A 12,135-nucleotide genomic window follows, 5' to 3' on the forward strand; every position below is an offset into this window, starting at 1 on the left:
TCCTTTATATCAGAGGTAACCAGCAAGTAAGCAAGCCCTGCACCTAGAATGAAAATTGCATGCATCCTGGAATCGATGCAGGAGACCCATCTAAAGTGGGATAAAGTATTGCCACTTGCCCTTATCCGGATAAGGGTAGCCCCTAGAAGCAGGCTTAAGTTAAGACCCTAAGAAATAGTTTATGGGAGACCCTTCCTAGTACCCCAAGTTAAGTGTGGTAGTATAATCACAAGTAAAGAAAGTAGAGTAAGGCAATATGTTAAGCAAGCGGGTCAGACACTAACCATCATGCATGAATTTTCCTCTTTCAGATCCTTGCCCCAATTGGAGGTACCCCTCCACCCCTTTAAACCAGAAGACTGGGTGATCTGAACAACAACTGGCAGAGAAGTCTAAGGGACCATATGAAGTGCCTCTAACAACTCATACCTCATTGAAATTGTCAGGAATAAAAACCTTAGGTCCATCATACCAGAGTGAAAAGGTGTCCCATGGAAGAAGAGGACCTAAGACCCCAGTGGATGGGCCAGTCTTTAGGCCTAAGGTTCCCAACCCCCAGGCTGTGGACCAGTGGCCTGTTAGGGACCCATGGCCTGTTAGGGACTGGGTGGCAGAGCTCTGCCGCACCCCCCTAATCCATGGAAAAATTATCTTCCATGAAAGTTAGGAACTGTGGGGCTACACAGCAAGAGGGCAATAGCAGGCAAGTGAGCAAAGCTTCATCTCTGTTTAAAGCTGCTCCTTATCACGCACATCACTGCCTGAGCTCTGCCAACCCCACCCCAACCCCTCAGCCCCGGTCTGCGGAAAAATTGTTTTCCAGGAAACTGGTCCTTGGTGCCAAAGAGGTTGAGGACCACTGCTTTAGGTGATCTAAAATATCTTTTTAAGAAGAAGGATAAATGAAAATGTTGATATTTTTGCTCACTTTTCTTTGGTTATTTGTTCTGTCTATAGGATGGAAAGACAACTTCTTAGTGAGGATTTCTCCAGGCTATCGCCTCTTTTGATGATCTGTCTCGCTGCTGGGTTTGTCATGTTTGTTTTCTTTTTAGACAGAATCTCACTCTGTTGCCAGGGCTAGTGCCATGGTGTCAGCCTAGCTCACAGCAACCTCAAACTCCTGGGCTCAGGCAATCCTCCCACCTCGGCCTCCCAAGTTGCTGGGACTACAGGCATGCGCCACTATGCCCAGATCATTTTTTCTATATATTTTTAGTTGTCCAGCTAATTTCTTTCTATTTTTAGTAGAGATGGGGTCTCACTCTTGCTTAGGCTGGTCTCGAACTCCTGAGCTCAAGTGATCTCGCACCTCGGCCTCCCAGAGTACTAGGATTACAGGCATGAGCCACCTGGGTTTATCATCTTAAATTTCATTCGGTGTAAGTATTCCTGTATATGATTTCTGAATTTGCAGAAGCCAGTCTCTGGAATCACCGACAGGGCACAACTAATAGCTCCACACTCAGAGGTCTATGTTTCTTTCTTACCAAGGCCTGTATCAGACATTGTGTGCAAGGTGACAGTAGGAAGGACCACAATCCTACTGGTGTCTTAGATACCAAGTGGGGTAAAATCTCTCTTATCAGGTATCCTCCATTTCACCTTGTCAATCCTCACAGTTGTAGTTGTTGCTTATGCCCTTTTTCACCTGGTCATCTGTTGTATTCTTTATTTTTGTAAACCTACTGCCAAAGCTTTGTAACAGGATTAATAAGTATAAACCTTCCATCTAAAACATTGTACCAGTTCAGCAGGAAGTAGATCAATGATTCTGTCACCCCTCTTCCCATAGACGTGGAAGGATAAAATTGACAGTGGGGAATATGTCACAGAGGAAACAGCCTGAAAAGGGGGAAAATAATTTATGAGCTGTCTATTTAACCACCCCCGTACTCTTTGGGAATTAAGGCCTGCATCCCTGCCTGAGTCCAATAATCAGAGGGGCAGGGGAGTGTCCTTTGTTCTTTGTACCACAGGAGATGGCTCAATGAAATTGTCTGGGCAGAAGTCATGAGGTTGTCTTCACTGGAGATGGGGTCAATCAGGACCGTAGTTCAACAGCAATAGCCCCAGGCTGAAAACTCATTTTAAAAGCTCTGTATTTCTGCGTATAGGTAGGACAATGGTACTTTAAGACGAGAGTCTGTCATTCTCCGTATTTGCTGGCAAATTAATAAACTTCTCTTTCCTTCTCAAGTCACTTATTCTCTTTCTTCTGATGCTGCTTCAGGGACAGGTGCTGAACTTTTGGTAACATTGCCACCTGCAATTTGAACCCTCTTACCAATATTGAGTATTATTTTTATAAAAACAAATTGCAAACACTGATGTAAAGCGAAAAGAACTCATTGTTCCATTAATTTACCTTTATTTATAGTAAAGCTGAATTTTTAAATATGTTTATTAGCCATTTGTGTTTTCTGTTTGGGAGAGTTTTTCCCCTTGTTTAGGACTTTAATAATGAATTTGTACAGTTCATTCTGGAAAAATATTATACTGGTTGTGGACTTGGTTACTAAGCCTTTGATTTAGAGATATTTATCCTGTAATTTCTCCAGAGTAATATTTTCTACCTGTTCCCTGGCAAAGTATATGGGGGCAGATTTGAGTCTGAAGAAATTCCATTAGTAATTAACACTCAACCAAATTGACCTCCCTCAGTAAAGGGAAGATGGAATGTCTAAAAGGGAGGATTTCTAAACATAAAATGCAATGAAATAATTTAACAAAATATTTTAAGTGGAATGGAGGCAGAAATGAAAACATGCTGGTGGAGCCAGAAAATGTCTGCACATTTATGACGAAACTTAGAGCAGGCAGATGACACTGTTCAAAATGCAAGGGTTAGGGCAATATAACCCATGTACCTAGTGATACTAATAAACACAGATGTCCCTAATTGTAGATTTGTCTTAGGAGTTCAACTTTTAGTGTTTTGGTTTTTCTTTTTTTTTAATTGGGCAGCCCCTCCCCACCCCACCAGAACATGTTCAGAAAGACTCCTAAATTGTGGTTTTGAAAACATTTCTCACTTGGTTGCTTCCTTATTTCAGAAACAGGGTGACATTAAGAAAAATCAAATTGAATAGTCAACAGGCATCGTCAAGTAAGCATTTCAGCCTCCTCCTCAATGATAAAAAATTTTAAGTGCTGACAGTTTTTCAAGAGACAAGATTAAATTCCATACTGAAATTCTTCCAGCTTGAGCTCTAGCCAGAGGTGAACTTTATTTTGGAAAATCTGGGAAAATAAGCTCCATTAATTCCAAGGCGTGGAAAGAAGGATCCTGAAATACCCCTCACTTCTCCAGACATATTATTTAACCTCACACATTCCTCACAGCAGCTGTTCCAAATCGTTTCCACTTTCCACGGAGGCTGCTAAGCTGTATGGAGAAGACAGGCGCTGGGTGACCTTCCTCATCCAAGCTCCTCCTGTCTCCAAATGCCCCATGTCTACTCCCATCAGTTATACATGCTTTTAGGATAGCCAGCTCTCTTGCCTTTATATTTCCCTTCTCCGCGCCCAAAGCCGAGTTCCTTGTTCATAGAAATGCTTCACTAATTAAGATATTAAAAATCACCAGCCGTGATAGCTCACACCTGTAATCCTAGCACTTTGGGAGGCTGAGGCAGGAGGATCACTTGAGGACAGAAGTTTGAGACCAACCCGGGCAACATAGTGAGTCCCCGTCTCTACAAAATAAAGAAAAAAAATTGAAAAAAAAAAAGTGATTGATTAAGACAAAATCAACTTAAACAACATGGATCCTAGATTTTATTGGTAGTCAGACCCTTACTAGAGCCAGTGCCTTGGAATAATGAACCAAGAAAGGGGCACAGCAGAGTGCCCCCTACAGGCTAGTTTTGTACCTGGTCCCACCACTAATTAGCTCTTGGACAAGCTATTGAACTTCCCATCAGCTCCCATTCCTCAGATGCTTTATCTCTAAAAAGGATAATAAAAATTCCTGCTTCATAGAGCTCTTGGTAGGATTAAATCAGAGAAAGAACTTGGCACAGAAGGCGCCACTTAATAAGTACTCAAAATAGCTATAATACGCATTGTCATATATAATCAGCATATCAGATCTCTCAAGGAAGTTTCCACATTTTCACTCAAGGAAAGAAAACGGCTTATCATGCATCTTTAAGAAAGCGAGCTTCCCTTTGGTTTATATTTTGGGAGTTCTCTAGTAGGCCTTTTCAGATGCAATAGAGAAAGAAACATATTCTAATTTGCCAAGTTTGCAAACTGTTTTCCTAATCTCTTTACAGCATATTCAGGCAAACTTCAGAGTTGTTTTTTTTTTTAATTTTTTTTTCACATGCTGAAGAAATTCACTGCATCAAAATTCAGTTTTAGAAAAAGGAAAGTGGGTGTTGAAGGAGAGCTGGTGGGAATTGTTTCTCAGACCATTCACCCTGATTTTAGAACTTGTGTCTATCCTGGTGCCAGGAAGTCCTGCCCCTCCCCCATTTCATGATGGAGGCCAGAACACTTGGGCTCTGCTTCTCTTCCCCACGACTCCTCTGTTTCCAGTGCAGCCTAGCTCGGTGCCTGGCAGGGGATAGACTGTGTTTCATGTCTGTGCAGTTGAGGCGCTGGAATCCTCATGCTCCTTCTCACAAGCGGGCTCTAGACAGAGTTGTTTCCTTCTACACTTGTCTCTTCACCTCTTAGAGACCATTTTTATTCTGCTGACACTAAAGCTTTTCCTGTGACTCTTCTCAGAATATAACTCGATCACGAAGATTTCAAGGCAGAATTATTAAAACACATTGATTGTTCATTAATCCACTCAGTAAACATGTATTAGGTGCCTCTTGTGTTTTCTTAAAAAGAAAAGCATGTGTTTAGATATAAACGAGCTTGTTTGCTTTTTTTTCCCTCTCTGATCCTTTAAACTCCAGTGAGGTCACCTTTTTTTCTTTTTGATTTTCTAAAATAATGTCTGACTATAGCGACATCTACTGGCAAAATGGAGTTCTACATCAAGGAAGTCGTCAGCACCTAGCCTCAAAGTTATTTTGTGACAATTCTTTTTTTCCCTAAGTGTAGTCCAGGCAGACGTCTAGACCAAGGTTCTTTGATAATGAGAACTACTAAACCACTTCATTAAAATCACTTTCCTGTTAATGATTTCCGAATCTTAAAAGCTTTTCCGTTTGCAATACTACTGCTATCTTTGCTGAAAAGTCATAGACCAAGCTGCTGGGCAGCCTCTTAAAAGGACTATATTTAAGAAAGTGCACAGAAGCGTACAAACATATTGTATTAGTAGAGTAACTCATATTAAATTGAATGGTTGGGAGCCATGCCTAAATAAGCACTGCCATTACCTGATGAATTCCAGGGCATTTCAGCTCGAAAATGAATTATTGCAAAGTTAATTTGTATGCTCACTTAGAATTTTATTTTACTTATAACACGATGTTCAGTGGTTAAATTCTCAAGGTAGCCATCAGTAGGTCATTTTACACAACATAACTGAAATACTGTGCATTTGCAAAGAAAAGAAAAGCAGGAGGAAATAAGTAAGAAATAATGTTTTTATAATATTAGTGAAGAAGATTTTTTAAAATTGAAAAATAAAGTTTTTTCCTCACTCTTGCTCAGGCTGGAGAAAGAGAAAAAAAAAAGAAAGAAAGAAAGGAAAAGAAAAATAAAGTTTTTTAATAATAGATTTTTAATTATCTCAAATTCTGGAGGAGAAATGACTGTATAATTCTCCAATTAACTGGTTGCTAGCTTGCCAAATGTTGACCATGTCTGCCGGTGCAACTGAGTTGTATCAGTCAGATGTTTTTGGCTAGATGTCCTCATGGTTGCGGGAGGCTGGGGCAACTGAAGCATCACCTCCTTACACCAGAGGAAACATTCTTATCAGAAGTCTCATTGTGAGAAGGAGGAATTCTTTCCCACAGGTGTTGGCTGCATACTTTTATGCCTCATTGGCCAGATAATTTAGAAACTAATTGAAATTCACCTTAACACGAGCCCCTCCCCTCAGGTGGGGCTGGGATCACCTTCCCTCACCACATAGTTTGAGAACTTAAACCACATGGGGGCGATTCAAGCAAGAAAAAGGGAGAAAGATGGACTTGGGTAAGCAGTCAATAGCATCTAGTACACTTGAGGGGTGAATGGGAGGGGAGGAAAACGAGACAGGTGTGGGTCTCTAGAAACCTAGGTTTGATGGGAAAAACTAGGATGACAACAAAAGAGAAATTTTGGAGTTAGAGAAGCTTTGTTTGATTTTGCTTAGTTTGAAGATGGGAGAGACCTGAACCCATTTGTAAGTAGAAGCGGGGTCAAATGAAAGTTTGAGAAATCAGAAAAACAAGTTCCCAGAGCAGATGAGAAAGAGTGGAATCTCTAGCTATTGGGATCTGGAAGACCAAATTCCAAAAAGATGGGGGAATCCATCAGAAAATTGCCAACTTTTTTATTTCCTCAATTAGAAGCTTTTAAAGAAAATCAACACTTTTTAATTAAAATTATTTTCTATTACAGTTGTAATTTCTCAGTAGCAGGTTCTGATTTTTAAACATTTTTCTTGTTGCCTTTGTCTAGATTTGGGGGGCTATCCATGACATTATTTGGAAAATTAGTAAACTCTGATTAAGGTCAATATAATAGATAATAGCATTATATTGACGTTAATTTCCTGATTTTGCAAATTTTACTGTGGTTGTTGAGGGAATGTCCTTTTTAAAGAATATATACACTGCAGAATTTTAGGAGTGTGATGGTTAATTTTATGTGTCAGCAAGGCTAGGCTATGGCACCCAGTTTGGTCAAACAACAGTCTAGATGTTGCTGGATAGGTTTTTCTTTAGATGTGATTAACATTTAACTCAGTAGACTTTGAGTAAAGTAGATTACCTCCATAATGTTGGTGGGCCTCATCCAATCAGTCGAAGGCTTTAAGAATAAAGACTGAGGTTTCCTGAAGAAGAAGGAATTCTCAAGACTGCAACATAGAAACCCTGCTTGAATTTCCAGCCTACTGTCCTGTGGAATTCAGGCTCAAGACTGCAACATTAACTTCTACCTGAATTTTCAGCTTGCCCCATGAATTCCAGACCTACCAGTCCCCACAATCCCATAAGCCAATTCCATAAAATACAGTACATAAGTCTGCCTTCCTCCTCCTCCTTCTCTTCTTCCTCCTCCTTCTCTCTTCTCTCTCTCTCTCTCTCTCTCTCTCTCTCTCTCTCTCTCTCTCTCTCTCTCTCACGTTTGACTGATACAGGGGTAAATGGCAACATGTTTTCAGTCTACTCTCAAATATTACCTCTTGGGGAATCTGGGTGAAAGGGAATAGGAATTCTTTATATAATTCTTACAGTGTTTCTATAATTCTGAAATTATGTCAAATAAAAAGTTAAAAAAAAAAAAGCAAAGTTTATTTGTAAGCCAGTTTGGAACAGAGCTTTTCTCTTACACAGAAGCATATAAACTTGGCTTTGTTCCCAAGGTAGCCAACAAAGGCCCATTTAACACATAACGAAGTTGAAATACTGTGCCCTCCCAAGGGGATTGAATAGGAAGAAAGCAAGACTGTTTTAATAGTGATTCAACCAGAAGGGAAAACATTAAAACTGAATAACAGATTTTAATTCATCTTTACTTGGGTGGAAAAACTATTGCACAGTTGTTTAATATTAAATTGCCAGTGTGAAACATTGGAGGGAAAAAGCAACAGTGGAGTGAAGCAAGCACAGTTAATAAAGAAGAAGAAACAAGTTCTCGGGTGTACCTAGAGAGGAAGGGAGGGAGTTTAAGGAAGGTTTTGTTTGATTTAGTTTAATAGGAAGAAATTTGAGTATATTTATATGCTAAGGGGCTAGAGCTAGGGTTGAGAAAGTAGTTGAAATTATACCAGAAGAAACAAATTGGATCTTAAGGAGTTTTTTTTAAATTTTATATATCACTGAAACTTTTTTTAAAATAATCAAACTGGAGGACCAATATACAGTTGTTAACTTTTATATTTGCTGAGTGAAGACATTGAAAAAAAAACACACACACACAAAGCCACCCAAATAATGGCTATCCATTTTTACCATTATTTTGTACATAAGGGTAAACACTAAATAACAGAAAAATAATAATGTAAACACTAACTAAATTTAGCATGGTGTTCTCATTTCATTGAGGACTGTTAACATGTTCATGTGGACTCTAGGTTTTGGGGTTAGTGCTGGGTGAACACTTAGAAGCAGCTGTGTCTCCCCTGGTATCCCACGCAAAGCCCTCCAGAGAGGGATGTTCCAACCCTGTGGGTGGTGGCACATCCCATTTCCTCCACTGTGACCCTGGGTCTTGCATGAGCTCACTTCCCTTTTTCCCCTGTGGTCTATCTGGTTAGCCCTGACCTGGCTCCAGGTTCCAGTTACTCCGCCTCCTAAGGACAGCCTTACAGGTGGGGCCTGTGGCACCCACTTCCACTCACTTTATTAAAAGCACATGTTTATCTGCCAACTTTATGATTATTTTTATATTGCCAACTCTACCCTTTGTTAATTTTCAAACTCACTTATCTCTTTCTGGCTAATGTAGCTTTCCTGTTGTTTTCACCTTGTTCATCACATCACTGTTGGTTTTTAAAGAATTTTTTGGCTGGGGAAATTTATTAGCACTTCTTTCTGCTTTTCTAATTAATGTGTTAGGTGCCTCTTGCCTTCACAAGGAATGGCTGGTTTGGCCACACACCTTACTGCTGGGATTAGTACCATTCTTCTGAGCTTCGTTTAGGCCCTCTCCTGATCTACAACCTTTGGAGTGAAGTAAGTCCAAGGCAATCTACCTTCTCATAATAAAAAAAGCCACTGTAACCCCTAAATCTATTGATATGTTTTTTTTAATGTAAAAAAAAAAGTCCTGGCCTGGATAGGACTTATTCAATAAATGTTAGTGTCCTTTCCAGGTAAAAATTGTTTTGGTTCTGTGGAAAGGCAAACATTTGAATCAAGGCCAGGCAATGCTTTCTGGAATTTTGGAGGATATATTCTTATTAAGAAGCTAAAATTCAGTTTTGTCTTCTGTGTTTTCTTCAATCACGGAGCATATGGGAATTTGTGTATGGTCTGTAGACCGGAGGAGACAAAAAAGGAGATGACAGAAGTCAGTAAGGTGAGCCAGGGTGATGGCCCAAATTAAAGCAGGAAACCTCCCTGTGTCCATATGTACATGTCTCTGTCCTGTGTCTTTTTTTTTTTTTTTTTTTTTTTTTTTTTTTTTTTTATTTTGCCTGTAAAGTGAATGGTACCTGTGTCTTTCTCTCTCTCTCCTTTGCTCCTTTTCTTTCTCCCTTATCAAGTCATCTTTCAGTGTTTGTTCTAATTTTATTTTTTATTTTATTTTTTGAATAGGTTATATATCCACATGGCTCAAACATCAGAAAGTATAAAGGAGATTCGGGAAAAGTCTCTCCTCTCGTCCTTCAGCTGCCAAAGGCAACCAGTGTTAACAGTTTCTCGTGTATCCTCCTGGAGTATTCTGTCTACCTTTTTTTTATACAAATAAGCACATACATTACCATGTATTTTCACTTAACAGTCTTGGAGATTATTCCATATGCATGCATGGAAAGCTTCCTTGCTCTTCCTTAATTTATTTTTTAATTACTTTATATTTTATTTTATTTTTTGTATGAACCATGACTACTTAGCCAGACCCTATTGAGGTACATTCAGGCCAGGTATGTTTTTTTTTTGCTGTTACAAATAAGACTACAATGAATAATTTTGAACATTTCATTTTGCATATAAGCAAGTATATCCATAAGATAAATTCCTGAAAAGGAATTTCTGGGTGAAAAAATGTGTGCATTTGTAAATTTGATTGGTGCTGTCAAATTGCCCTTCAAAGAAGTTGTACCAATGCACACAGGCTGCAAAGGATCGAAGTCTTCTGACTTTTCTAAGATGTGTATGGAAAGGAGTAAGAGCATATAAATAGGAAGTAACAGAGACAACTTTCTAAGGCCCTATGGCCATGAGCCAATTAGAGTGCTTGTTGTTCCTCTGCTCTTTCGGTTAGATAATTTGGGACTATTATGTAGATTTAGAGTTGTTTAGCTTCTAAACTGGAGCACCACATTAAAGATGTTTCTAATTTACAAACTGTTATTTAGCTGTGTTTCAGACTATCAGAAATCATGAAGTCAGTAGATAGGTTTAATCTTTCTTTTATAAGGTTTCAAATTCAATAAATATATCTGTTAATATATATTTTTAATATACCTATTCCCCAGATAATTTTTTTCTTATTTTTTGTAGAGATGGGGTGTTGCTATATTGCCCACGTGGTCTCAAACTCCTGGCCTCAAGAGATCTTCCTGCCTTGCCCTCCCAAAGTACTGAGATTACAGGCATGAGCCACCGTGCTTGGCCTCTTAAACATTATTGAAGACCCCAAAGAGCTTTTGTTTATGTGAGTTATATAGATATTTGACATAGTTAAAAACAAAGCTGAATTTTCAAAAACTTTATTTAAAAAATGATTCCATTATATGTTAACGTAAATAACATTTTTATGAAAATAACTATTTTCCCAAAAGCTTAGTGAGAAGAATAGAAATGTTTTATATTGTTGCAAATCTGGCTTAATGGGTCACAGCTGGATTCTTCTATCTGCTTCGGCATTCAAGCTGTTGCAATATCATGTCTTGTAGCCTCTGGAAAACACCACTGTCAACTCACAAGAGAATGAGCATGAAATAGTCTAATGACATTTTTCATATTATTATTAAAATAGTTTTGACGTTGGGAATACCTGAAATGGTGTTAGGACTCCTAGGGGTCTCTAAACCACACTTTGAGAACAGTTGGTTTAGGTCAGGCGTCCTCAAACTACAGCCCTTGGGCCACATGCAGGTGTTTTTGCCCATTTGTTTTTTTACTTCAAAATAAGATAGGTGCAGTGTGCATAGGAATTTGTTCATAGCTTTTTTTAAACTATAGTCCAGCCCTCCAACGGTATGAGGGACAGTGAACTGGCCCCCTGTTTAAAAAGTTTGAGGACCCCTGGTTTAGATGAACCTTATTATATTTTTAATTTTTATGTCCTATACATTTAATTTTTTCCAACTTTATCTGTCACAGGCAGAGAGAAGCCCTTGAAAATGTACTACTGTTTGTTGATTTTTGTAATGTTTGAAGTGTTTTGCTTTATGTAATTGTGATCATGTGTAATTTGCTACATATATATTCATGACAGTTATATCTTTGATATTTTTTATTTATTTTTTAGTAGCTTAAAAACAACAACGTTGTTTTGTTTTTCTCACAAATCTGCAATTTGAGCAGAGGTCAGGATGTCGGGGCGGGGGGTGGGGCGGGGGGTGGGTGGGAACGGCTTGCTTCTGCCCCCTACAGCATCAATGGGGGCAGCTCACCTGAGGCCTGGAGGATCCATTCCCAGCGTGAATACTCGAGGCTGGGAAGCTGGTGCTGGCTGTCAGCTGGGAGTGCAGATGGGGCTGAGGGCTGGGGGCCTAAGTTCCTCTCCATGTGGGCCTCTCCATGTGGCCCAGGCTTCCTCAAAGCAATGTGGCTAGGTTCCAAGGGGGAGTAGCACAAGAGAGAAAAGGTTTGTCAATTCTGAATTAGGCTTTTGCTTTGAATTCAATTCTAATATTAACATGCTAACACCTGCTAATCTGAATACAGTTACATTATTAGTTTCTATCTCGCTGGTATGTTTTGGGCACATAAAGCTTAATCTTCAAATCATGGTCAAGTATACTTGGAACACCTGTAAGAACGACCAGGTATTTATATCCTCAGGTAGAGGCCTCCTGGCCAGCAGTGCACCCCTCTGGCCTTGGCCCTTCAGCAGCCTACGTCTGCTGCACCATGGTGTTCTTGACCATGGCACAGTACCTTAATGCTATGCTATTCACCTGAACACATTTTCTGCAGCCCAAGTCTACTTCCTTTCAAATGTGTTTTTGTTTTTGTTTTTGTTTTTAAGGCTGGTCAAGTGAAACAGTGAGAGTGGAGAATCAAATGTGGTTTTGTGATTTCCTGACCACATCCTGGCAACTCTCACGAATCTGGATTACTTTTTTTCCTTGATGGTTAGGCTTGCTGATATTAATCACAGATAGTTTCTAGAGTC

The sequence above is a fragment of the Microcebus murinus genome, chromosome 14 (genome assembly GCF_040939455.1).
Source record: "Microcebus murinus isolate Inina chromosome 14, M.murinus_Inina_mat1.0, whole genome shotgun sequence".
NCBI lineage: Eukaryota > Metazoa > Chordata > Mammalia > Primates > Cheirogaleidae > Microcebus > Microcebus murinus.